This window comes from Hylobates moloch, unplaced genomic scaffold (assembly GCF_009828535.3).
Source record: "Hylobates moloch isolate HMO894 unplaced genomic scaffold, HMol_V3 SCAFFOLD_15, whole genome shotgun sequence".
Lineage (NCBI taxonomy): Eukaryota > Metazoa > Chordata > Mammalia > Primates > Hylobatidae > Hylobates > Hylobates moloch.
In genome coordinates this window covers 60,295,432-60,321,327 of record NW_026652290.1, presented here as the reverse complement: position 1 = coordinate 60,321,327, position 25,896 = coordinate 60,295,432, and the positions used below count along the sequence as shown (strand labels likewise).

The window sequence follows — 25,896 nt, the reverse complement described above, 5'->3', positions numbered from 1 at the left end:
CCCCACCCCTAGACACTGTGATCCATTAGAACTGGGTTGAAATCTGAGTTTTTAAAAACCTCTCCCAGTGAAGCGAAGGCAAGAAGTGGATGAACTTAGCCCACTTATCCTAACCTTCTCATTCCTTAGATCCCAAATATTCTCCCTCCTCTTCGTTCCACCCACTCCCACCTCCCATTACAACGCAGGAGAGAGTGGTATACACCGGCTCTCTTCCTAGCTTCCTACTGTGCCACCTACTTTCAAATGTACATTGCACTGCCGGTTTTTTCCCTAAGACATTGTGCTTGCAAGCTATTTATAAGGATAACTACCCAGTGAATTCCAAGGACTGTGTAGAGCCTAAACAACAAATAGACCACAGATCCCATGCCAGGATTATTGGGAAATAATTCCTGGTAGATTTCATAAATGCTTACTGGTTCTCTACATGAAATGTAAAATCTGGACCTGTCACATCCAGTTTCATTAATGACCCTGGGGATAACCATAGGGTGAACTAGAGAATAGCTGCTGTGATTAATTTTGACTCAGGGCTTTAACACCATCTTGATGCTAACTAGTAGTGACCTGATCTGTCGGCTCCAGATGTCTGGAGCCTTGTGAGATCTGGCAACCAGAAGAGGACACACACTCTAAATTTCCTAACAAAGTAGATGCCATTTGAGGCCTTAACAATCATGGACCCTGAACTTCAGTACCCACATTAGCTTAAGTTAGAAGAGGATGGCTTTTGCCTACCCCCAGGTACAGTGAGACAATGTATATGAAACTCTTTGCAAATTCCTAGGAGATATATAAATGCAGTGTTTCTACTCACTGTTTTTATGAGGCCCAGATCCATAAGTCCTCAAAAGGTGTTCTTGAGCCCAGAGTAATCAGCTGGCACTCCCCTAAAGCACATAAACAAGGACAGGACTAATAATTGGCCAAAAAGAATCCCTCGTGGCACTACAGTTACAGTTCTAGAAGAGCTACAGGGATGATTGTTAATGGTAATGCTTCTTGTTATTAATACTCAAACTTGCCAAAAACAGTTTCCTGCGGGGTGCAGTTCCTCAGGCACAACTCCACATGGGGTTCCCTAAGGCAGGGTGCTAGGGGCCTCTGAAAGAGCCTCCCAAGGGCTTGCCCCCTGGGCCCAAGGCAACCAGGATTCTTTTGATACAAAAGATTTGCCATCCTAAAAACATGGGTATTTTCTATTCTCTGACCTTTCTGCTTCCTCTGTGTTCAATGTCTCAAAATTGAATTCAAAAGAGGAGCTAAAGGCTACTTGTTTCTCTAAATAGACTTGTATTTAGTGCTCCAAGAAGAAATTTTATTCCTACCTCCCATTAGCACAGTGTCCCTAATTCTAGAGGTAATAGCTAAATAGCAGCTTGTCCCTATTGGTGTAGGAAATTCTTTTCTCCATTTTCAGGATAAAAATAAAGATTACTCAGACAGATCTGTGATTCTTCCTTGGCAGAGAGTTTCAGTGCCTGGGAACCAGAATCTATTGGATGAACGTTCATAGGCTTAATTTCAGAATCTCAAATGACAGAAACATTCTCACTGACTGCAAATGAGGACAGAATGTTTGGCTGGTTTTGATATTTTCAACTAACACCTTTAAAACAATAGTGATGACCATCTCTTGATTATCATCATAGCAAAATGTGTTCTCAAAGTTCCTCAATAAATAACAGTTGAAGTCCTGTCATTGAAAAAAAATTTAATAAATTATCAATACATCTTTGTTGATATGCAAAGAATTATGCAAAGTACCTTGGCACCACAAAAATAAATGGGACACTGTTTCCACTGGGAGGACCTTACAATCAGACGAGACATGAACGCTGATAAATATAAGTAGAATACGAGAAGTATCACAAAACAGGGACAAACAAAGCTATAGGATTTCAGATGCAAGAGATTACTTCTAGCAGAAGGGAATCCACGAAGATGGCAGTGGGGTGACATTTGAGCTGGGTCCTTCAGCATGTGTGTAGTCTTGCTACTGGATCTGCCATGTGTTTCTCCAATTACCCATCCAATAAAGCTTGCTTGCCAATGGAGCTCATTGTTTTGACTTATGGTAGTTTTCTTTTGCTATGTAACACATTACCACAAACTTGGTAGCTCAAAATACACACATTCATTATCTCATAGTTTCTGGGGATCAGGAACCTAGACATGGAGTAGCTGGGTTCTCTGCTCGGGGTTTCACACAGTTGAAATCTAGACGCCGGCCAGGTGTATTCTCACCTGGAGTTCTCCAAATCCATTCAGGTTGTCGACAGAATTTATTTCCTTACAGTTGCAGGCTGGTGCTCCTTAATTTCTTGCTGGCTGTTGGCCAGGGGTTGCTCTCAGCAACTTGAAGCTACCCTCATATCTTAGCTGTGGGGCCCTCTTACTACACAGCAGCTCACTCCCTCAAAGCCAGCAGGAGAATCTTCTCTTTGGGGAAGGCCTGAACCCTCCTTTAAAGGACTTGCCTGATTATGTCAAGCCTGCCCAGGGTAATCTCCCTTTTGTGTGACCCAAAGTAACAGGAGAGACATTAACTACATCAGCAAAATTCCCCCACCTGTGCCAGATAATGTAACCTAATCACTCTAGTAAAATTCCATCATACTCACAGGTCCCTGACATTCAAGAGGAGGGTATTACACAGGGTGTCTATACCAGGTAGGAATCTTGGGGCCATCCTGCCTACCACATGATTCAAGCCGAGTGTAAGCTTTGGCACCCATGGGATGACAGTCCTTACTGCGAATCCCATCTCTGTCAATAAATTTAAACCAGCAGGACTATAAGAGGTAGAGAAAGGAACGGTGAATATAGAAAGAGATGTGGCAGACTGAATTTTCAATGTAGTGTGTGTTCACCATACTCCATACATGTATAATACATTAGTACAAGATAGTGCATTGCACACTACACACACACAGAAACACACACTATACATGCTGTTCCTCCTGTGTGACAATGAACCCTCCTCCCATTGAGTGGTGGGTCTGTGTTACCCCCTCTTAGACTTGGACAGAACTTTGTAACTGCCTTGGCCAATAGAATATAGCAGAAGTGACACTAAATAACTTCTGAGACCAAGTCATAAAAATAATATGCACTTCCATTTTGTCTCTTGAAACGCTTACTCTTGGAACCCTGACACCCTGCTGTGAGAACACGTCCAGAACATAGAAAAGCCACACGTAGGTGCTCCAGCTGACAGTCTCCGTTAAGGTCCCAGCCAACAGCCAGCATCAAACACCAGATGTGTGAGTGAACGAACTTCAGATGACTCCAACACCAGCTGTTGAGTCACCTTCGAGCCACCCCAGGCTTTAAGCCACCCCAGTAAGTTCTACTTGGAAGCAGAGATGAGCTATCCCTTTTAGCCCTGACCAAATTGCAGATTCATGAACAAATAAATGATTATCACTTTAAACTACTTAGTTTGGACTTGGACAGAACTTAGTTTGACTGGAACAGATGTGGAATGGCAAGCTGGACACTGGCATCTCTGTATTTCCCCAGAATCAGGGGGAAGCCCTCCTCCCATAACCAGGAAGGTGAAAGTAGTCAAAAGACTTTGAGGCCCAGCATTCCAACTGCACAGCATTCTAACCTCCCCTGCTTTAATCTGGGGGCCTTGTCCATGCAGTGGATTAAGAACCCTAAACTACTGTCCATAAGGAGCTTGACTCACTATTCCAAGGAAAATGAGAAAGCAAAGGGGCAGAGGAGATGAATGAAGAGCAACGGAATCAGAGGAAGAGATGCAGAGGAAAGAAATGCTGGCTTGAAAATTGGAGTCTGAAATACAAATGTGCATGTGAATGGGGGCATGTTAGAGACAACAGAGATTTTAATAAATGGTGCCCTCTAGACACGCACACACACACACGCACACACCCCTGGCTGCCAGCAACAGACAGGCTAGCCTCTACCTCTCTTGCTCTTTCAGGTTCTGGAAAAAGGAATTTGGCTTTCAAATACATGCTGAATTTCCCATTGCCATGCCACGTCCCTGGTTCTCTACAATGCATGTAATTCCAGCTGTTTGGCTGCAGCTCAAGAGTCACTGGAGTGCAAAAGTCTTCACACATGTGTTCTTGCTTATTTCCTGGGTATGAGAGGGAGGATTTCTGAAGGATCCAGAAATCTAGCATTGATTGGGCAATATGAGGGGTTGCTTGGGACAGCAAGAACAAATAGTGTATGACACACCATGCAGACACATAGTATACACACAACACATTCACACGCTGCACAGTACACTACATGTATGTCATATATACTATGGACACAACAGATACACACTGCACACGCATATATAGCCAGCTGACCTTAAGGAAGAGAAACCTAGTGTTAGGAATGGTTTGACTTAAACACTTGTGAGGATCTAAGGAAAACTACACATCCTAGGATTACAATGTTTTTCAATCATTCGATCCAAGCTCTCCATTTTATAGGCAAAGAAGTGGGGGTTTAGCTGAAAGTGGGAGCATGTGTTCTCATTCCTAGACTGGAGTTATCTTCTCAGATCTTCGTGCTAGGGAGGCCCCACTGTGCCTCTACTAGTTTTAGAAATATACATGTGAATTAATACTTCAGCACTGGTTACACACACACACACACACACACACACACACACACACACACTCCCTTCCTCACCTGTGCAACTGCTGTTTTAACTTAACTCTAGAAAAATAACATGAAAAAAATTGTTGCTTTCAGATCAGAGCAAGGTGAGAAAATGGACACAATCAAGTTCTCTTGTCAGCCAGATGTCCCTCACTTCCCCACACTCAGAGGTCAACCTTCCTTTTGGTGCCCAAAAGACACAGTCCTTGCACCATAGACTCCAGGAAGCTGGCCTTTCCCTGGATCTTCTCCACAGGCTCCTTGGGACTCCTCAGGAATGCAAACCCACAGATTTTGCCGTGCAAGGCTGCTGCCCAGGAGCCATGCTAGTCACTTGCCATTTCGTAACTGGCTTCTCCAGGTGACAGACATTCTCCCCTTACTAGTCCCCCCGAGCTTGGCTGGACAGGGCACGAACCTGCCTACTCAATTGAGAGAGCTTTGGAATCCTGGAGCCCAGTGAGAGAAAATAACCATTTCCCCTCATCTTCGTCTTCCAGGGCCTCAGGCTGCTTCAGGTCAGTTAATCATCATCTACAGAGATGCGCTCTGCCCACCGTGAGGAACCTCCTGCCCCTGTAACTAGGAAGGGTTTCCCCACAGTCCAGCCCCACCCAAGTTCCTCTGCTGGCTCTTCCCTTCGCCATCCCTGCCCCTCTGGGAGCCAAGGGCCCCTTTGCTGTGGAGGGAATTACAAGTGCCCTAGGCTCTTGCTGGGGGTTGAGCAGTCTGTACAGTGTGGTGTGACTGGAGCTCAGTAGTCACTGGGCATGGGATGGTGTCTTCTGTTGCTGATGGACAGAGAAGGACTGCCACGTGGCTCCTATGCCTAGCAGCAAATGTGTTCTCACTCAGCTGGTGCCAGATGGTGGGGTCTCCTCATAGGAAGCTCCCCCTAGCTCCCTCCCCTCCAGTACAGGAAACTCCTGAGTATGCTCCCTGGAATACAGAGGGCAGGCAAGATGGCATCCCTCTCTCATTACTTTCTTTTCTTTGCATGGCATAAACTCTGTGCCCCATGGCCCTTAAAGCCTTGTCTTCTGATTTGCAAGAACCTGGTGATATAGTTTGGATATTTGTCCCCTCCAAATCTTATGTGATATTGATCCCCAATGTTGGAGGTGGGGCCTAGAGGGAGGTTTGGGTCCTGGGGGCAAATCCCTTCCTAATGGCTCGGCACTGTCTTCGTGGTAATGACGGAGTTTTTGCTCTATGAGTTCCTACAAGATCTGATTGCTTAAAAGAGCCTGGCACTGCCCTCCACTCTCCCTATAGCTCCCTCTGTCACCATGCAACATGCCAGTTCCTCTTTGCCTTCTGCCATGAATGGAAGCTTCCTGAGGTCCTCACCAGAAGCAGACACTGATGCCATGCTTCTTGTACAGCCTGCAGAACTGTGAGCCAAATAAACTTTTCTTTATAAATTACCCACCCTCAGGTATTCTTTTTTATTTTTTTTTGAGACGGAGTCTCACTCTGTCTCCCAGGCTGGAGTGCAGTGGCGCAATCTCAGCTCACTGCAACCTCCACCTCCTGGGTACATGCCATTCTCCTGCCCCAGCCTCCTGAGTAGCTGGGACTACAGGCGCCCACCACCACACCTGGCTAATTTTTTGTATTTTTAGTAGAGATGAAGTTTCACTGTGTTAGCCAGGTTGGTCTCGATCTCCTGACCTCATGATCTACCCACCTCGGCCTCCCAAAGTGCTGGGATTACAGGTGTGAGCCACCGCACCCGGCCCAGGTATTCTTTTATAGCAACGCAGACTAAGCATTTTATAGCAAAACAGACTAAGACACCTGGTTTGGAAGTTTTTAAAACAGCTCCATATTTTTATTTTTTTCTCTTTGTATTCCTACTAAAACAAGCTCACTAAAGGAAGGAACCAGAATGCAAGGGAAGAAAAGAACAGCACAAAGATTAATATTTCAAGATTTCCTTTCTTTGCACATTTTAATGTAGAGCTCTTCAGAGATTCATTGCCCTAATTTTGGAGTCCAATCTCAGAGTACCCCTGTATGCTCTTCTCAACGATGACCAGTAACTTGAGAAACCAGGAGATAGGAAACTTGACCAGAGCCAACTGTGAGAATGAAATCTGATCATGATAAACACCAGAGTCATTGACACAGAGTAGAATCTAAACCTCTCTGAACTTCATTTTTATCATCTGCAAAATGTAGATAACTGTTAGGTACAGAGGTTAATTTCACGTGGAAATTTCATGGCTTGCACATAGTAGATGTTCAATAAATATTCACTAAACTTCAAAACACTTTATTTTTGCAGGAATCTGAATTATGCCCAGTAATGCCTAGGTTCAGATTAATGATTACAAAAGCAGCACTGTAATTCCTTATTTAAAATACATCGTGTATATAGTGTGTAACTTTACCCTTTTCCCTGGAGGCCTTAGTATCAGTCTTCAAATCAAGTACTTGATTTTATGTTCGGATTTTTTTTTCTCTTTCAGTTCACAAAGGTGGAAGTGATGGCTTCAGAATCTCTATATAGAAGGTTTCAATTGGATTAAAAAGAGGCTTTAGACTTGAAGTTGCATTTACATAAAACACAGCTGCTATAAATATTCATGTGCAGGTTTCTGTGGGAACGTAAGTCTTGATTTCTCTCGGATAATAAATGCCCAGGAGTAGAGTTGCTGGGTTGTATGGCAGTTGCATGTTTCATTTTATCAGAAATTGCCAAACATTTTTGCAGAATGACTGTATCACTTGACATTCCCACCAGTGGGATCCAGTTTCACTGCATTTCTCCTCACAGCATTTGGTAATATTATTTTTAATTTTAGCTGTTCTTATAGGTGTGTAGTAATATCCCATTGTGACTTTTAATTTGCATTTCTCTAATGGCTAATGGTGTTGAACATCTTTTCAGGTCTTATTTTCCATTTGTATGTCTTCTTTGGTGAAATGTCCCTTCATGTCTTGTACTCATTTTATAATTGGATTTTTGGGGGTTTTACTATTGAGTTTCAAGAGTTCTTTATATATTCTAGATACTAGTCTTTGTCAGATGTGTGGTTTGCAAACATTTTTTCTCCCACTCCATAATTTGTCTTTTTGTCCTCTTAACAGGGCCTTTTGCAGAACAAAAATTTTTATATTATTATTATTGTATATGTATTTTTTGAGACAGGGTCTCACTCTGTCACCCAGGCTGGAGTGCAGTGGCAGGACCTTAGCTCACTCAGCCTCCAGAGTATCTAGAACTACTGGCATGTACCACCAAGCCCAGCTAATTTTTTATCTTTATGTAGAGGCAGGGTTTTACCATGTTACCCAGGCTGGTCTCAAACTCCTGAGCTCAAGTGATCTGCTGGCCTCAGCCTCCCAAAGTGTTGGGATTACAGGCGTGAGCTACCATGCCCAGCAAAAGTTTTTAATTTTGATGAAATCCAATTTATTAATTTTTACTTTTATAGATGAGCTTTTGTTGTCAAGACTAAGAACTCTCTGCCTAACTCCAGGTCCGGAAGATTTTTTCCTATGTTTCTTCCTAAAAGTTTCATAATTTTATATTTAGGTCTATAACCCATTTTTTAGTTAATTTTTGTATAATACATACAACTTAGGTTGAGGTTTTTGTTTTGTTTTGTTTGTGTACAGATGTCCAATTGCTACTGCACTATTTATTGAAATCTATTTACCATCACTGAACTGCTTTTGCATCTTGTCAAAAATCAGTTGGGCATATTTGTGTGAGTTTATTTTTGAGTTCTCTTGATTATTATCATTATATAATACATCTTGAAATCCAATAGACCAATTTCTACTACTTAATTTTCCTTTTTCAAAATTTTTCATCTATTCTACTTCCTTTTCTTTCTCATATAAAATTTAGAATACTTTTATCTATATCTACAAAATTCTTCTGGAATTTTAATAGAAATTGAGTTTATCCTGTATATCAGTTTAGGGATAACCGATATTTTCACTATGTTATCCTCCAATCCATGAACATGATATGGCCCTTTGATGTCTTTATTTAGATCTTTGATGTCTTTCATCAGTGTTGTATAGTTTTCACCATAAAGTCCTGTATGTGTCATATTAGATTTATACCTAAATATTTCTCATTTGTTGAGCAATTATAAATGGCATTTTATTTTTAATTTCAGTGTACACGTGTTCATCTCTAGTATATAGAAATATAAGGCATGTTATTTTGCATCTTCCATCCTATGACCTTGTTGAACTTATTACTTCTAGGATTTTTTTTGTAGATTCCTTGAATTTTCTGCATAGTCAATCACATTATCTGCATATAGAAATAATTTTATTTCTCCTTTACTGATCCATATACCTTTTATTTCTTGCATTATTAATTGAATAGAACTTCCAGTACTATTTTGAATAAGAATATTGAGAGTGGACATCCTTACCTTATTCCCAGTCTTAGGAAGAAAGCATCCAGTCTTTCACCATTAAATATAATTGCAATAGAATTATTTTGGTAGATGTTCTTTAACATGTTGAAAAAGTTCCCCTTTATTTATATTTTTGGGGTTTTCTTAACCATTAAAAGATGTTAAATACTCTCAAATACTGTTTCTGCAGCAATTGATATAATCATGTGATTTTTAATTTCTGTCTGTTAATATGATATATTAAACTGATTTTTGGATATTGAACCAGGCTTGCCTCCCTGGAATAATCCCCATTTGGTCATGACGTGTAATCATTTTTATGTTGCTGAATTCTATTTGCCAGTTTTTGAGGGATTTTTGTATCTATCACAGGAGACATTGTTCTGTGTTTTATTTTTTTTCACTGTTTTGTCTTGTTTGGGTATAAGGTAACTGTAACTTCATAAAATTAATGGAGATATATTTCTTCCTTTTACATATTCTGGGAGACATTGTACAGAATTTGTATTAATTCTTCTTTAAACATTTGGTGGAATTCTGTGATGAAAACATCTGGGTCTGGAGATTTCTTTGGGGAGAGTTTTAAACATTTCTAATTTAATGTCCTTAAAGTTATAGGGCTATTTAAATGATCTATTTCATATTGAGTGAGTTATAGTTTTTTTTTTTCAAAGTATCAGTCCATTTCACTTCAGTTGTCAAATTTATATATGTAGAGTTGTTCATAGTATTCCCTTATTATCCTTTTGATGCCTTCAGGGTGTTCCCTGAGGTCTTCAGAGATACGCCATTTTATTCCTGATATTGATAATATGTGCCTTCTCTCTTTTTTCCTTGTAAGTCTTGATAGAGGCTTGTCAATCTTATTGATTCCTTTAAAGAAACAGCTTTTTGTTTCATTGATTTTCTCTATTGCCTTTCTGTTTTTGTTTTTATTGATTTCTGCTCTCATCTCTACTAGTTCATTTCTTTGTCTTGTTTTGGGTTTATTCTGCTCCTCTTTTTAAAGTTTGGTCATGGGAGCTTAGATTATGTATTTGAGACTTTTCCTCTTTCTAATGTATGCATTAATATGCACTAATCTAATGTATGCATTAAATTTCCCTCTCAGCACTTCTTTAGCTATGTCCCACAAATTTTGACATGTTGTATTTTCATCTTCATGTAGTTCAATGTATTCTTGTTTCCCCTTGAGACTTCCTCTTTGACCCATGGATTCTTTAGAAGGGCTCTTTCATCTCCAAATTTAATGGAAATGTTATTTCCAAAATAACAGAAAGTTTTCCTTTCCGTTATTTATTTTTAATTTTATTCCATTGTGTTCAGAGAACACACTGTATGATTTAATTATCTTAAATTTGTTGAGGTTTGTTTTATGGCCTAGGATATGATCTATATTGGCATATGATCCACATGCACTTGAAAGGAATGAATTTTCAGCTGTGTTTGGGTGAAGTGTTCTTCAAATGTTGACTAAATTCTGTTAGTTGATTGTATTGTTGAGTTCTTTTTTTTTTTTTTTTTTTGAGACCGAGTCTCACTCTGTCACCAGGCTGAAGTGCAATGGCATGATCTTGGCCCACTGCAACCTCCGCCTCCTGGGTTTAAGCGATCCTCCTGCCTCAGCCTCCTGAGTAGCTGGGACTACAGGCGCACACTACCACACCTAGCTAATTTTTTGTATTTTTAGTGGAAACAGGGTTTCACCATGTTGGCCAAGCTGGTCTCAAACTCCTGACCTCGTGATCCACCCGCCTCAGCCTCCCAAAGTGCTGGGATTACAGCCTAAGCCACTGCACCCAGCCTTGTTGAGTTCTTTTACATCCTTGCTGATTTACTCTCTGGTAGTTGTATCAATTGTTGAAATAAAGATATTGAAGTCTCCAACTATAATTGTGGATTTGTCTATTTCTCTGTTCAGTTCTATCAGTTTTCGTTTCACGTATTTTTCAGCTCTGTTGTTTGTTGCATACACATTTAGGATGCTATGTCTTCTTGGTGGATTGATTCTTTTGTTATTATCAATATTCCCTGTGTCTGGTAATTTTCTTTCTTCTGAAGAGTACGGTATTTAATATTAATATAGTTAATCCTTCTTTTCTTTATTTAATATTTATGTGATTTTTTTCCATCCTTTTAGGTTCACCTTATATCATTTTATTTGAAGTAAGTTTCTTCTAGACAGCATATAGTTGGTCATGTTTTTAATTCACTCTGGCGATCTCTGCCTTTTAATTAGTGTATTTAGAAAACTTACATTTAACGTAATTATGGATGTTTTAGGGTTTATGTCTGCCATTTTATTTTTTCTCTCTTTCATCTCTCTGTTTTTTCCCCTCCCTTCTTTTGGCTTACTTGAATATTCTTTAGAATTCTATTTTGATTTATCTATAGTATTTTTAGTATATCTCTTTATATAGCTTTTATGGTGGTTGCTCTAAGTGTTATATCATATACATATAACTTCTTATAGTCTACTAGTATAATAATTTTAATAGTTCAATAAAGGATAAAAACTCTACCTTCCTCTAGATTTCTTTTTTCTTTTCTTTTTTTGAGATGGAGTTTTGCTCTTGTCACCCAGGCTGGAGTGCAATGGCATGATCTTGGCTCACTGCAACCTCCGCCTCCCAGGTTCAAGCGATTCTCCTGCCTCAGCCTCCCAAGTAGCTGGGATTACAGGCATGTGCCACCATACCCGGCTATTTTGTATTATTAGTAGAGACAGAGTTTCACCATGTTGGCCAGGCTGGTCTCAAACTCCTGACCTCAAATGATCCGCCCACCTTGGCCTCCCGAAGTGCTGGGATTACAGGTGTGAGCCACCATGCCTGGTCTAGATTTCTTTACCCTCCCACATTTACAATATGATCATCTCAAATATTCATACATTCTAGAACCATATTATATAGTGTTATTATTTTTGCTTCAACCATAGAATGTAATTTGGAAAACTCAAGATGAGAAGGAAAGCCTATTATATTTACCCATATGTTTGCTTATAGTGTTCTTCCTTCCTTCCTTCCTGATATTACAAGTTTCCTTCTTTTGTTGTTTCCTCTCTATTTAAAAAACTTTCTTTAGCCATTTTTTTATGGTAGATTTGCTGGTGACAAATTCTCTTAATTTTCATTCATCTGAGAATATCTTGATTTTCATTTCACTCCTGAAAGAGAGTTTTGCAAGATGCTGGGTGGTTGGTTCTTTTCTTTCAGCACTTGAAAAATGTTGTACCACTTCCTTCTGGTTCCCCTGACTTCTGACCAGAAATCTGCTGTCATTCTAACTGCTTTCTCCTTCAGGTAAAATGTCCATTTTCTCAGCCTTCAAGATTTTTTCATTGTCTTTAGTTTTCAGAAGCTTAATTATAATTGTGAGTTGGTGTGAATTCCTTCAGATATATTCTGTTTGGGGTTCACTCAGCTTCTTGAATCTGTAGGATTATATCTCTTGCCAAATTTAGAAAGTTTTCGGCCATTATTTTTTCAAGTACATTTTTAGCTCTGCCCTCGTCTTGTCTCCTTCTGGGGCTCTGATGACACAAATGTTAAAGCTCTTATTTTAGTCCCACAGGCCTCTGAGACTGTTTCTTTTTCTTCTAGCCTATTTTTCTCTCAGTTTTTCAAACAGTAATTTCTGTTATTCTTTCTTCTACTGCACTGATTATTTCTTCTGTCTCCTCCATTCTGCTGTCTCCTTCATTCTGCTTTTCACTAAGTTTCTTGTGTTCATTCTGTATTATTCAGTTCATTTAGTTCTTCTTTGTATGCTTCTATTTCTTCTATTTCTTTTCTGTGACTTTCTGTTTCTTTGCTGAGGTTTTCAATTTTTTCATTTGTTTCAAGTGTGTCCCTGATTGCTATTGCTGCTTTTATCATGGCTGCTTAAAATTTGTCAGATAATTCTAACATCACTGTCATCTCAATGTTGGCTTCTATGAATTGCCTTTTTCATTCAGTTTGACAGCCTTCTGGTTCTTGGTATGATAAGTGGTCCTGGATATGTTCATATTATGTTCATATTATGAGACTGGATCTTATCTAAACTTGGTTCTACTGACTTTTTCTGATACAGTTCTGGTAGGTGAAAGAGAGGAATGCTGCCTTATTCTTCCTAGGTGGGGGTAGAAGTCCTGGTTTCCCACTTAGCTAACAAATAGTTGAGCATAGAGGGTATCTTTATTGCTGCTGGGCAGGGTGGGAATTCCAGCTCCTCACATGGCCATTAGACACAGTGGTGGAGATGGCCCATTGCTGCTGAGTGATGGTGAAAGTCCTTATCATTCACTAGGCCCCCTCTGATACCATCCCAGCAAAGAGGGGGAGAGGTACCTCATTATGGCCAGGTGGGGATAGAAGTGTTTAATCAAGGTCACAAAGTTAGTGAGTCATGAAGTTGGAATTCAGGCCCAGGCATCTTAGTCTCCAAAGCCCAAGGTATTAACTACACCATCAAAATGCTGCTAGCTGTGATTATAACTACATACAAATATTTGTATATATACAAAGACTGGAGAGTTATAGAGAGATGAGAAAAGTAATTCAACTAGAGTGATGAAATATGACCACCTTTTTTTTTTTTTTTGAGACGGAGTTTCACTCTGTTGTCAGGCTGGAGTGCAGTGGCATGATCTCGGGCTCACTGCAACCTCCGCCTGCCGGGTTCAAGTGATTCTCCTGCCTCAGCCTCTTGAGTAGCTGGGACTATAGGTGCATGCCACCATGCTCAGCTAATTTTTGTATTTTTAGTCGAGACAGGTTTTCACCATGTTGGCCAGGATGGTCTTGATCTCTTGACCTCGTGATCCGCCTGCCTTGGCCTCCCAAAGTGCTGGGATTACAGGCGTGAGCCACCACCCCCGGCCATGACCACCTTTTTTATTATAAAAATATTTTAAAATACTTCTGCCTCCAAGAAGATGAAGTAGAGTTACTTTTCTCTATTCTGCTAGGTACAACTAAAAATTCTGGATATTATATATGAAACAAACATTTTTAAAAACTCTGAAAGGTAGAGAGAAGGCAGACTACAAATCATAGGATCAGGAGAACAACATGGGTGCCTGGTTTTTGCTTAATCTCCAGAAGCCTTCATTTCCTGATCTATAAAATGTGGATACTAATAGTACCTCAAAGACTGTTGAGAGGATTTGGTGAAATAATGAATGTTGAATACTTGGCACAGAGCTTGCCCTGTAGGAAGTACTTAATGTTAGAACTATCATTATTATTAGCATAATATAATGTCACTGTCAGTCCAAATACTGGCTTTTAAGGCAAGAAAATTCCTGTTCCCTGTGAGCTGTTTTATCATCTTTAAGTTTAGTATTTCCATTTGGAGTGATCCCATTAACATCTATGAGGCTGTAGATTTTGAAGCCTCTTTCCGAAACTTGTGTTGTCCAGTCATTCTAAATTACAGTCTACTGGCTCCATCAGAATGATCTGGAGTCCTTGGTACAAATACATATTCCCAGGACCCACCCCAACCTACTGAATTGGAAAGTCTGGGGTAGACCCACCATAATTTCGTCCCTTCCTTTTTTTTTTTTTTTTTTTTAAGACCGAGTCTCACTCTGTCACCCAGGCTGGAGTGCAGTGGTGCGATCTCGGCTCACTGCAAGCTCCGCCTCCCAGGTTCACACCATTCTCCGGCCTCAGCCTCCCCAGTAGCTGGGACCACAGGCACCTGCCACCATGCCCGGCTAATTTTTTTGTATTTTTAGTAGAGACAGGGTTTCACCATGTTAGCCAGGATGGTCTCGATCTCCTGACCTCATGATCCACCCGCCTTGGCCTCCCAAAGTGCTGGGATTACAGGCATGAGCCACCGCGCCCAGCCATCTCGTCCCTTCTTAACATTCCTTGACTGCTCCCATTTGCTTCTTCTTTTGCTTTCTTACTGACTTCTGAGATTTGAAATGCTACTTTCTTATTTGCTTCTGAGATTCTGGCATAGTAAAACTTCCTTCAAGCAAGGAATAAATTCTACTATCCACATACCTGAATGGGATCAAATAATGGCATTACATACTGTTTTGTTTCTATTTGAAAGTTAAACTATTTAAGTTCAATAGTTCTCAATAACATTCAAAAACTGAATGATGTGAGACCTCTGATTAACAATCTTGCATCTATTTGTAAAGTCTCATATCATCAGCCACTCTAAAGTATCTTAATGCCAGAATATTTGCGCTGAATATTTTCCATGTTTTTTTCCAGATCCACTTACCTTTCTTTTTCATTCCACTTAGGGCTTCAGGTGGCTGACCTTTGTGGATTGCATTAACTGCCTTCTGGCAGTTGGGCTCAACTAATTGGATGCCATGCCAAGACACAAGAGGGTGAGTGGAAATCATCAAGGCCAGGATACTCATTTCCTTCCCTCTCTACTAGGTCATCATGCGTTAACTGTCTCCCATTCAAAGGCCACAGCTCCTGTCTGTCAGCCCTTTCATACAACTATCTGTCTGAGTCCATTACCTTGCGTCCTCTTATGACCTATTCAGGCCTAGAAGTGATACCATTGTTGCCAACCCTGGAGTACTGCACCATCCCTTGTTAGTTTTCCTTAACATGATCACACCTTTGTAAACGCTCCCTTTATTGAACACGCCTCACCATGTTCAAGACTAACATCTTAACTGACAGAATATCCTATCCAATTCTTCCATTTTCTTTCAACACTCCAAGGGCAACTCCCATAAGCCTTTCATTTTTCAAAGTAAACAAATGTTTCATCAACAAGTTTACCTTTGTACTAATATCAATAATACTCTAAGATGCAATCAGTAAAACGAATATTCAACATTTAGCCTAAACTGTTATTTTAAAAAACACCACACAAATTAAGCAACAATGAACTTAGTATATTGCCAGTCAGTTCCCCCTATACTGGCAAAAACATAAAAAATGACATTACTAGTTGGTGAGGAGATAGTAAAGCTGGTACATATACTTGAAGTATATTCATACTTCGAGAGGTATAATCCTTGAAAACTGTTAATTGGTATAACCTTTGAAAAGCCATTCAGCAATATGTTTTGAAAATCATTCACTATACTTTTGATCCAATAATTCTGCTGCTGAATAGTTCATCCAAAATAAAGTAATTTAAAAAAATCAAATGGCTTGGGAAGAAATAAATAAATAAAATAAAATGGCTTAGGAGAAAATAGGTAAATAAAATTAAAGGGCTATATTAGTGTTTAAGTTAATTTAATCATTACTTAAAATAAAACAGAAAACAACACTGGAAGCAACTCAAATATCCACTTACTGAAAAATTGCTGAGCAAATAAAATAAGAAAGTTAAGTAACAGTAAGAGAACATTCTTATCATGTAATGCTAAACTGAAAAGCATACTACAAAATTGTATTGATGCTATATCTATGTAAAATGATATATGCATGTGGTCAAAAACCAAAATCAAACATTTAAAATAAAGATAATTTTTTTTTGAGACAGGGTCTTGTTCTATTGCCCAAGCTGGGTTGCTGTGGCACAATCTCAGCTCACTGCAGCCTCAATCTCCTAGGCTCAAGCAATCCTCCTACCTCAGCCTCCCAAATAGCTGTCTAATCCTCTCACCACACCTGGATAATTTTTTTTTTTTTTTTTGGAGAGATGGAGTCTCTTTCTCCCTGTTCTTAATGCAGGGAGGAGTCCTGCATTAAGTTTAACCAGTTTTTTTAATACAGAACTCCTCGGCTTTTATTATGCAATTATATGGTGTGAATTTTCAAGAGGGACGGATATAGCATGTGTAGTTCTCAAACTTACCTGACCCTGGAACATTCTCTTGTGAAACATCTCGTTGCCCTGAGGTTCTGAGGAAGCTTCCAGGAAAGAGTAGCCTATAAGATAAATTCCAAATTCCTAAACCTGGCCCCAAGGTACCCTATACCCAATCTGCCTTTCCAGACTTGTCACGTGCATGAGTCCCAAACACCCTACTCAGATGAAGCTATTTGCTGTTCTACCAATACTTACTGTTCGCTCTCAGCTGAGGTGGAAAAAGCATTATGGTGCAAGTCAAACGGGAATCCACCATTGGACTTGTCTGGATTCTTGTCCTCTCAATTCACAGGCCCATTTCTATTTATCAACTAAAATGTATGTTTACATGATTTAGACTAGAGCCTTAACTGAAAAAAAAAGTCTAGGTTCTCCCTCTATGCTAAAGAATGGTATCAATAACGTGCCCACATATTCACCTGCACATTCACAGATGCGTGCACACTAAGTAAGCTTGATTATTTGGTGTTACAGAGTAAGAAACTGATTTTTGTTTTTGATGCTCTTATTTGTTTACTAAAGAAACTTACAAGATTGGATTGCTGGGGGTAGGAGAGGAAGAGAGAACCTATGGAATACATATGGACTGGGCGCCATGGCTCATGCCTATAATCCCATCACTTTGGGAGGCCGAGGTGGGAGGATCACTTGAGCCCACGAGTTCAAGGCCAGCCTGGGCAACATAGGGAGACGTTGTCTCTACAAAAAAAATTTAAAAATTAGCCGGGTGTTGTGGTATGTGCCTGTAATCCCAGCTACTTGGGAGGCTGAGATGGGAGGGGAGGATTGCTTGAGCCAGGGAGGTTGAGGTTGCAGTGGGCTGTGACTGCACCACTGCACTCCAGCCTGGGTGTCAGAGCAAGACCCTGTCTCCAAAACAAGAAATAAATATGGCCAGGAGTATACAGACAGATTCCATCAAGCTTTCTTCCACTAAATCTGAGACCATCAGACAAATACCTTCTTGCTTTTGGATCACAGTTACCATTAAAGCAACTCAATGATTAAGAGAGGAATTTCAGAGATTTTTGTTTTCTTTTGGTTAACCAAACCAACTGGATGTTTGAAAATCGGTCTCCTTCAAACCCCAAGTGCAGTTACTTCTTGGGGCAATTGAACCACTCTTGTTTAGAACAAGGGCTCCTTAGGTAAGCATCCTGCTCTTAGTTAGGTTACGCGTATCATGGTTTCTGCTGCACAAAACAGAAACCTGACTATGGTGGCTGAAACAAGTGGTTTATTCCCTTGAATAAGAAGCCTGGATGTCAGCTCTCCAGGGTTGGCCATCTAAGGATCAGACCCCTCTTACCTTTCTGTTTGTCCTCCTTATGTCTGTTGTGTTCCAGTAAGAAAGAAAGAGGAAGAACAAAGAGGAAAAGGCAAATGCCAACTTTTTATGAGGGAAAAAATGGCTTTTCTGAGAGTCCCATAAATTAGACCAATGAGATGTAAATCTCATTGGCCAGAATGACCTTACACTACTACCCTGAACAGCAAGGAAGTTTAGAGAACAGAGCCTTTTAGGGGACAAATTGCCACCCACCCCAAAATTGGTCCTGTTTGCAAGGAAGAAGGGGAGAATTAATATGAAGGAGTCAGCTGGAAGTATCACCAGAATGAAAGCACCAAGCTACCTACCCTGACAGGCAGAGCACTTGTATCTTCCGTATGGACATATCTAAAAAGATCAGGCATCTAAACGAACAACCTGTGCTCTGTTTACCCACCTGTATTGAAATGCATATATGTAACTAGTATAGCTTCCAGAGTTTCTTCTATATATAGCATTAAGCAAATTGCTTATACAGGGATTACTCAACATTCCTGAGATCACCTAGTTATTGAGCATTTAAAGCCAACTTTCGGCATATAAAATATAAAGCACGGTGTATTCTGAAAATCTCAATTCTCATAAAATCTGAATACACTGATGTGGAAAAACTGCTTTTGCCCAGAGCAAAAAGATTGGGAGACAGCTGAATGACAAGTTTTGTCTATAATTTAGTGCGTTTCACTCATTCATGCATTTGCACACTACCTGAAAAGTAGAAGGATTGTCTCCCTTAGCTCGCTGTTGCTGAATCCCACTGAAACTATAGTTTTTCAGGGGGAATTGTTGCAAGAGTCCACTGTGAGTTTACTGTGTACTAAATGACTTAAACTTAAGAAGCTGGGCAAGCTTCAAACATAACCTTCTCAAACAAGGCAGACAAAAGAAATGTTAACAGCAAATAAATGGGCCAGTGAAAAAGAACAACTCATTCTTTCTGCAAGAGTTCAAGAGAAATAATCATTAAAGACATAATCACTTTCCAAAGAGCTTTATTGCAATTTCATGCAAGACTTTAGTGAAGCCAGGAGAATTGAGCTGGCATCTTTCTCCCTGCCTGTGACTCAGGCCAGGTAGCTCTTTTCAATAGCACTTGTTAATCTTGTTAAATCTTAAGTACCTCTTGGTTTTATGAGCCATGCTTACTTTCCCTTCTAGCCCTCATTGACCTTGCTGTCTTTGTGTGGTTTGAATGTCATCTCATGAAAGAAGTGCACAGTTAATTCTAGAACAACATCAGGCTGAAGGGTATGTGGCCTGCATTTCAGGGTAGAAGCAGAGGGTGAAGGTTCATATTGATGCCCATCAAATTCATTTTAGATCTATCTATGACCAGATATATTTTAGAGGTTGAATTTTGGAGAGCTGGCTATTGTATTTTTGTCTTTGTTTTTTAGAAAGGGAAAATGAATTTGTCCTAAGGTTGGTACAGGTGAGTGGAAATGCATCACGCATGGGAGTAGAAAATGAATTTAGTTGGTCCAGCCCCACTGGACAAAAACCTAGCAGTATCTATAAAACTATTAGATGTGTGTACCCTATGTTCCTGCAATTTCACCTCTTGCTGGTCAAATGCTTTGATTTTTATAAGAATGTGTCCTGACTCTTTGTTGAGTACAGCATTCTATGAAAGAGCTCACCTTTTGATACTGAATCCAGCTCTTAGAAGAGACAAGTGTTCTGGAAGCAGAGGTGGCTCCCAAACGCAGTGTCTGAGGATTAAATATAAGCATTTCAAAGTCCAGAAATAGGCTTTTTTCCTTTTATCTTTTATTGACACGTAAGAATTACAGGTATTTATGGAATATAGAGTGACATTTTGATTAGAGAAATGCAAATCAAAACCACAATCAGATATCTCACCCCAGTTGGAATGACTATTATCAAAAAGACAAAAAAATAACAAATGCTGACGAGGATGCAGAGAAAAGGGAACTTATACACTGTTGGTGAGAATGTAAATTAGTGCAGCCACTATGGAGAACAGTCTGGAGGTTTCTCAAAAAACTAGCAATAGAACTACCATATGCTTCACCTTTTTTGTGCTCCCTGGAATATGGCTTATTTTCACTGGGTTCCACCAACTGTGCCCAGCTGAGAAGTGACTACAGGAAGGCAGTTCAGAATCACCAAGGGGTCAGTGGGAAATATGCAGGATTCCAAGACTCCTCTCCCTCCACCATTGCTGCCATCCCCACAGCTAGACAATGATCTTCCACACTTATTCCTGCTTCTGCCTTCATAAGGTTTGTCAGGTTTGGGAAAACATTTTTCAATAAAATGCTAGATTTCAGAAATAAGTTATTTACTCTCTCCCCAAACACAAACTGTTTACTCCAGGAAAAGCTAGGTTCCTCTGAAACCATGCTCATTTTCCAGAGGATGGTACTAGAAATATGTTATGCTCTGGATACACTTTGTCTCTTCACGTTCTCTCAATTTGGCTTAGTGTAATAAATGAGCTTGGGTATCTACTCTAAGCAAGATCTATTGTTGGCCTCATGAGTTATCTTCTAGTTGCTGTACATTACTTTTTAAACACCTCTGTAGTTGCTTTCCTTTGTGAATTATTTATAGTATTGTTATGCTGTGGGCTATAGGGCAAGTTTCTAAAATGGCTTTATGTGTTATAAAAATGGGCAAATGAATAAATCATGTTAAAATATCCACAAGAGAATGGAATAGAATATGTCTCAAGGGAAAGAACCTGTTAACATAAGGGTCAACGATGGTGACATAATCAGCTCAGTAACAAGAATAACCTTCATTCAGATCCCAGGTAGAATCCTTTAATCCCCCTGGCTCAGAGGACACATTTGGTCTGTTGGGAAGTTTATATGTCATGTTGCTGAATTTTATCCCGGCTGCCTATTTTTGCAGAGTGCTTACTACCAAGATTTTGTTCCAGCCTTTTGGACTATGTTTTATATACAAATAAAAGTAACAAGGTATTAAAACAGAATTCTTCTATTGGGCTCAGAAAGGACACTTCACCAACTCCAGAAAAAGAATTTGAAGCCAGTTAATCCCACTAGAGCTAAAAGTCTTAAGGATAACTTTTACTACATGAACTCTTCTAGACAAAAATAGAATTGTAAGGTAGGGGGAAATGTGTATTCTTCATCATCCAAAATAAAATTTGCCATCCTTGGATTTCTTCCTTGCCTAAGCCCAGTCTTTAGAACAAGAAATATAATTTCACAATGTAGGAAATGATTTTAAAATATCTTTGAAAGCCCGGGTGCAGTGGCTTACTTTTGTAATCCTAGCACTTTGAGAGGCCAAGGCAGGAGGATTGCTTGAGTCCAAAAGTTGAAGACCAGCCTGGGCCACATAGTGAGACCTCGTCTCTACAAAAAATAAAGAAAATTTAAAAATTAGCTAGGCATGGTGGCCCATGCATGTAGTCCTAGCTACTCAGGAGGCTGAGATGGGAGGATCGCTTGAACCCAGGAGGTCAAGGCTGCATTGAGCCAAAATCAAACTACTGTGCTCCAGCCTGGGAACACAGCAAGACCCTGTCTCAAAAATTAATAAATAAATAAATGAATAAATAAATATCTTTAAAAGATTATGTATAGCTAGGCTGGGCACAGTGGCTCACACCTGTAATCCCAGCACTTTGGGAGGCTAAGGCAGGTGGATCACCTGAAGTCAGGAGTTCGAGGCCAGCCTGGCCAACATGGCAGAACCCGTCTCTACTAAAAATACAAAAAAATTAGCCAGGCGTGGTGGCACATGCCTGTAATCCCAGCTACTTGGGAGGCTGAGGCAGGAGAATTGCTTGAACCTGGGAGGTAGAGGTTGCAGTGAGCTGATATCATGCCACTGCACTCCAGCCTGGGCAACAGAGCAAGACTCTGTCTCAAAAAAAAAGAGTATGTGTAGCTAAATTCCACGAAGGCGATGGGAAATGTTCTACTGCCTCTAGATTTCCTCTGTCCCCCCACTTCAGTCTGAGTCCACACATTGCCACTCTGAGGAACAGCCATATGCCCACACTGAGCCCTCTCTTGCCCTCTTGGTCATGCACAGTGTTGTATCGTCTTACAGACCCTTCTGAAGAGCGCCCAGAGCCCACACTGCTCACGCCTGCAGAACTCCTTCCTCTCCCTTCTTCACCCTCTTTCTCATCATGCTTCCTAATTTTCCCTCAGGTCCTTTTCTCTAGTAACACTTCACTTGCCTGGCAGAGCTCAGAGGTGGCCAGCCCCACCCTACGTTTTACAACCTTTCTTCCACCTACTCACTCTCTTGTCCTAAACACTAAAGAGGACCTTTCCTCTTCCCAGGCCATCATAAGAACCCCAGCACATACTGTCTGGTCCTGGAATTCAAGCCCAGTCATTGCACCTCAGACTCTAGTTCTGATTCCTAGATTTTTGCAGGATTTAATATTTTTGCAGGATTTAATATTTAAGTGCCATAGACAACCCCAAATTATCATCTTTTGATGTCGTTCTTAATAAATGCACCAGATCAGGCAAACATACACACACACACACACACACACACACACACCCCTTACAAAGAACTAAATAAACTGAAGCACTGATGTGAGTGCACTTTACAACGTCAAAGTGTAGTGCCAATATTGCTGTCATTATTATTATTAGATAGACTACCCTTAACCTTCTCTACGAAGTAATAAGACAGCATAGCTGGGTAGTTAAGAGCTCTGATTCTAGAGCTACACTGCTTGGGTTAAATCCCAGCTCTGCTATCTGACCTAGTTTGGAAAGTTACCTAATTTCTCTGTACCTCAGTTTTCTCATCTGTAAAATGGGAGTAATAAAAGGACCTACCTCATAGGGTTGTTACAAGGGTTAAATGAACTAACATTTGAGCAGATACAGAGATGCAATCCCCACATTCCACTTCAAGGAAGGACTCACTGCTCAACTGCAGGGAGTATGGTCAGCAGACACCCTCCCCCAGCTCTCAGCAACTCCAGTTTGGCTCAGCTGCAGAAGAGCTGCCTTGCCTCAGGCTGTGCTCTTCCTTGCTGGGGGCAGGGGTGCGGGGCACATTTGGTGACTGAGTGAGGTGGGGGCCTGATGCAGGACACTGCCAGATTGGCTGAGGTTTTGCTGAACCTACGTTGCAGTTCGACTTCTTCCTGCTTTCTCTCCATTCCCTTCAAAGGTGTTAATCCCTAATAAGCATCTCACACCTTGAACTCTTTCAACCACTGCTTCCAGAGAACCCAATCTGTGGCGGTATTTGTCAAGTACTTAGAAAAGTACCTGGCACATAGTGAACACTACACAGTGCTTGTTAAGTAAAATTAAGTAAGTAATCTGGAAAAGGTAGCACTTTCATTGCTCATCCCTCTTACAGAAGATGTCAGAGTTAATGTTCGGCATTAGGGATATTAGGTTACTCTAAAGAGCCTGAGAGTTGACCTAATCAAGATGAGGAAACAATAATACCAGTAATATAGATATTATATTGCTATGCTTGTGCTTTAGGATTTTTTTCACTATTATCTTTACTGTGCTTGACCTTACAAATTCCATTTTTTATTGCTTACAAGGGTATTTTCTGACATTTTAAATTTAGGTTCAACAATTTTGGCTAATATTTAACATGAACTTACATAAAATCCATATGCTGTCTAGACTTGAGCCTTCTGCATGGTGGGAAGGACACATAAGGAGAATTGTTCTGAGACCGTGAAACAGGAGGTCAGTAAGTGAACTCCAGCCTTGGGACCCTGGAGTCCTCAACAGCTATGAGATTATGTATCATCTGCAGATCTGTGGCCATACATTATTCATCAACTCATCTATTCACTCATTCATTCAAACAACAAATCTTCATGCCTAATTCTCACAGTCATGAAAAAGGAAGACAAGATTCTGTGCTCAGGGCTCTTACCTTCTGGGGTGGAAAGGCCACACCAGGTAATAAACAAGCCAACTAGAGATGGAGATAAATACTGTGCAGATGAGGACGCAGTAAAAGGCCCTGGTTAGGGCTGCATTAGGGAAGGCTTCTCCCAGGAAGTGACATCTGAGCTAAGGATTTAAGGATGAAGAACCTGACAAGTGTCTGGGGAAGCACATTCTAGGTAGGGGGAACAGCAAATGCAAAGGCCCCGAAGCATGAGCACGCTTGGCTGCTGGAAGAACACCAGGGAGGCCAGTTTTCACTCAAGAGTGGGGAACAGGAGACAGCATGGCCCCCAGGTAAAGTTGGAGAGGCAGGTCCAGCTCCTATAGGGCCTTGAAGGTCATGGAAAAGGAATTAGGATTTCATTCTAAATACCGAGAGAATCCAACAAGTGATTTTAAGGAGGGTTGACATTACACAATTTGTGTTTTTAAAAGACCATGCTGCCTGGGCACAGTGGCTCATGCCTATAATCCCAGCACTTTGGGAGGCCAAGGCAGGCAGATCACTTGAGGTCAGGAGTTCGAGACCAGCCTGGTCAACATGGTGAAACTCCATCTTTACTTAAAAAATACAAAAATTAACCAGGCGTGGTGGCACATGCCTGTAGTCCCAGCCCAGTCCCAGAGGCTGAGGCAGGAGAATCGCTTGAGCCGGGGAAATGGAGGTCGCAGTGAGCCAAGCTTGTGCACTGCATTCCAGCCTGAGTAACAGAGCAAGACTCCGTCTCAAAAGAAAAAGAAAAAAAGACCACATTGACCAAACGCAAGCTCAATGTTGAGGAAGGGAACTGAATTACACTTTACTTACTATAAGGCGTAGATACCCTCTGATTCCTGGGTGATGCTCTATTTTAGCATTGTGTAATAATTACTAAGGGCTTTGGGGTGAGCCTGTGGCTGTTTTATGATCTTCTATTAGAACATTGAGAATAAACAACATTGTGGACTAAAATTGTTGTTAGACCTGAAAAAACACACGGCCTGCGCATAGTCAGCAATTCTGCCCATCCTCTTTTCTCTTAAGCTTATTCCTTCTCATTTCTATTTATAATATATCACCTGGCATTGGATAATCTATATAAATCATCTAGTGCCGACCCTTAGTTTTAACTTCTCCAGAATAATTGTTAGCTGTATCACCTGGGCTTGAAATGACATGACACTCATTTTTCTGTCCGTCCTAGCTATAGCACCAGTCAGTCAACAATAACTAAAAGAGAAAAGGAGGCACAGTGGCCTCCTGAAAGACAGGAACTTACCTACTCCTGCTTCCAAAGAAGGATCATATAGAAATGGTATGTGTTTATTGGATCTTAATTTTCTCTTTCAGGCTGAGTGAGGATCTACTCAGTAAATCTAGCCTACAAAAGACAGGCTATAGAGGAAGAACTTACTCAGGAGGACAGAGGAAGCCCAGATCTACTGGAAGGAGTGGGGAGGTGTCTGAAGGGCCAGGAATGACAAGGGCCAACCTGTCCAGGTGAGAAGAGCGGGTTACCATGGAAACAAGCCATTTTGTATTATTAAGTGATAGATGCACTAGGTGGGCAGAACTGGCTGGGATCATTGCATGTGGGAAGATTCCACCGCACTGTCAAGGAGAACACCTGTTAGCAGAGAAAGTGAGAAAGCACCACAGGGTAGAAATTTAATATTTGTATCTCTGCCTGAGTAATCTCAAAATAAGAAAAATGATATGAGGTTCTTCTCTTCCCCACGATGGAGTTTTCCCTGGCATTACACTGATGGGATCAAAACCAAGCCCAGACAGCTGCTTTGTGTCCTCTCCCCAAGTTACTTTTGTTTATTCCTGGTAATTAAAATGAGGATTGGCTTTTAGGAAAAG

At 40.6% G+C, this 25,896-nt stretch overlaps 1 long non-coding RNA gene across 1 annotated transcript in view; it reads right to left on the bottom strand.

Annotated features, from left to right (window-relative positions):
• LOC131381405 (uncharacterized) overlaps nucleotides 1-25,492 on the bottom strand; it is a 50,081-nt gene extending 24,589 nt beyond the window's left edge. Inside the window, exons 1-3 of the long non-coding RNA XR_009210151.1 lie at nucleotides 25,310-25,492; nucleotides 19,794-19,865; nucleotides 821-893 (exon numbers count right to left, since the gene is read on the bottom strand). This is a non-coding gene — a long non-coding RNA (uncharacterized LOC131381405). The remainder of the gene's footprint in view (nucleotides 1-820; nucleotides 894-19,793; nucleotides 19,866-25,309) is intronic.
• Nucleotides 25,493-25,896: the final 404 nt, after the last annotated feature.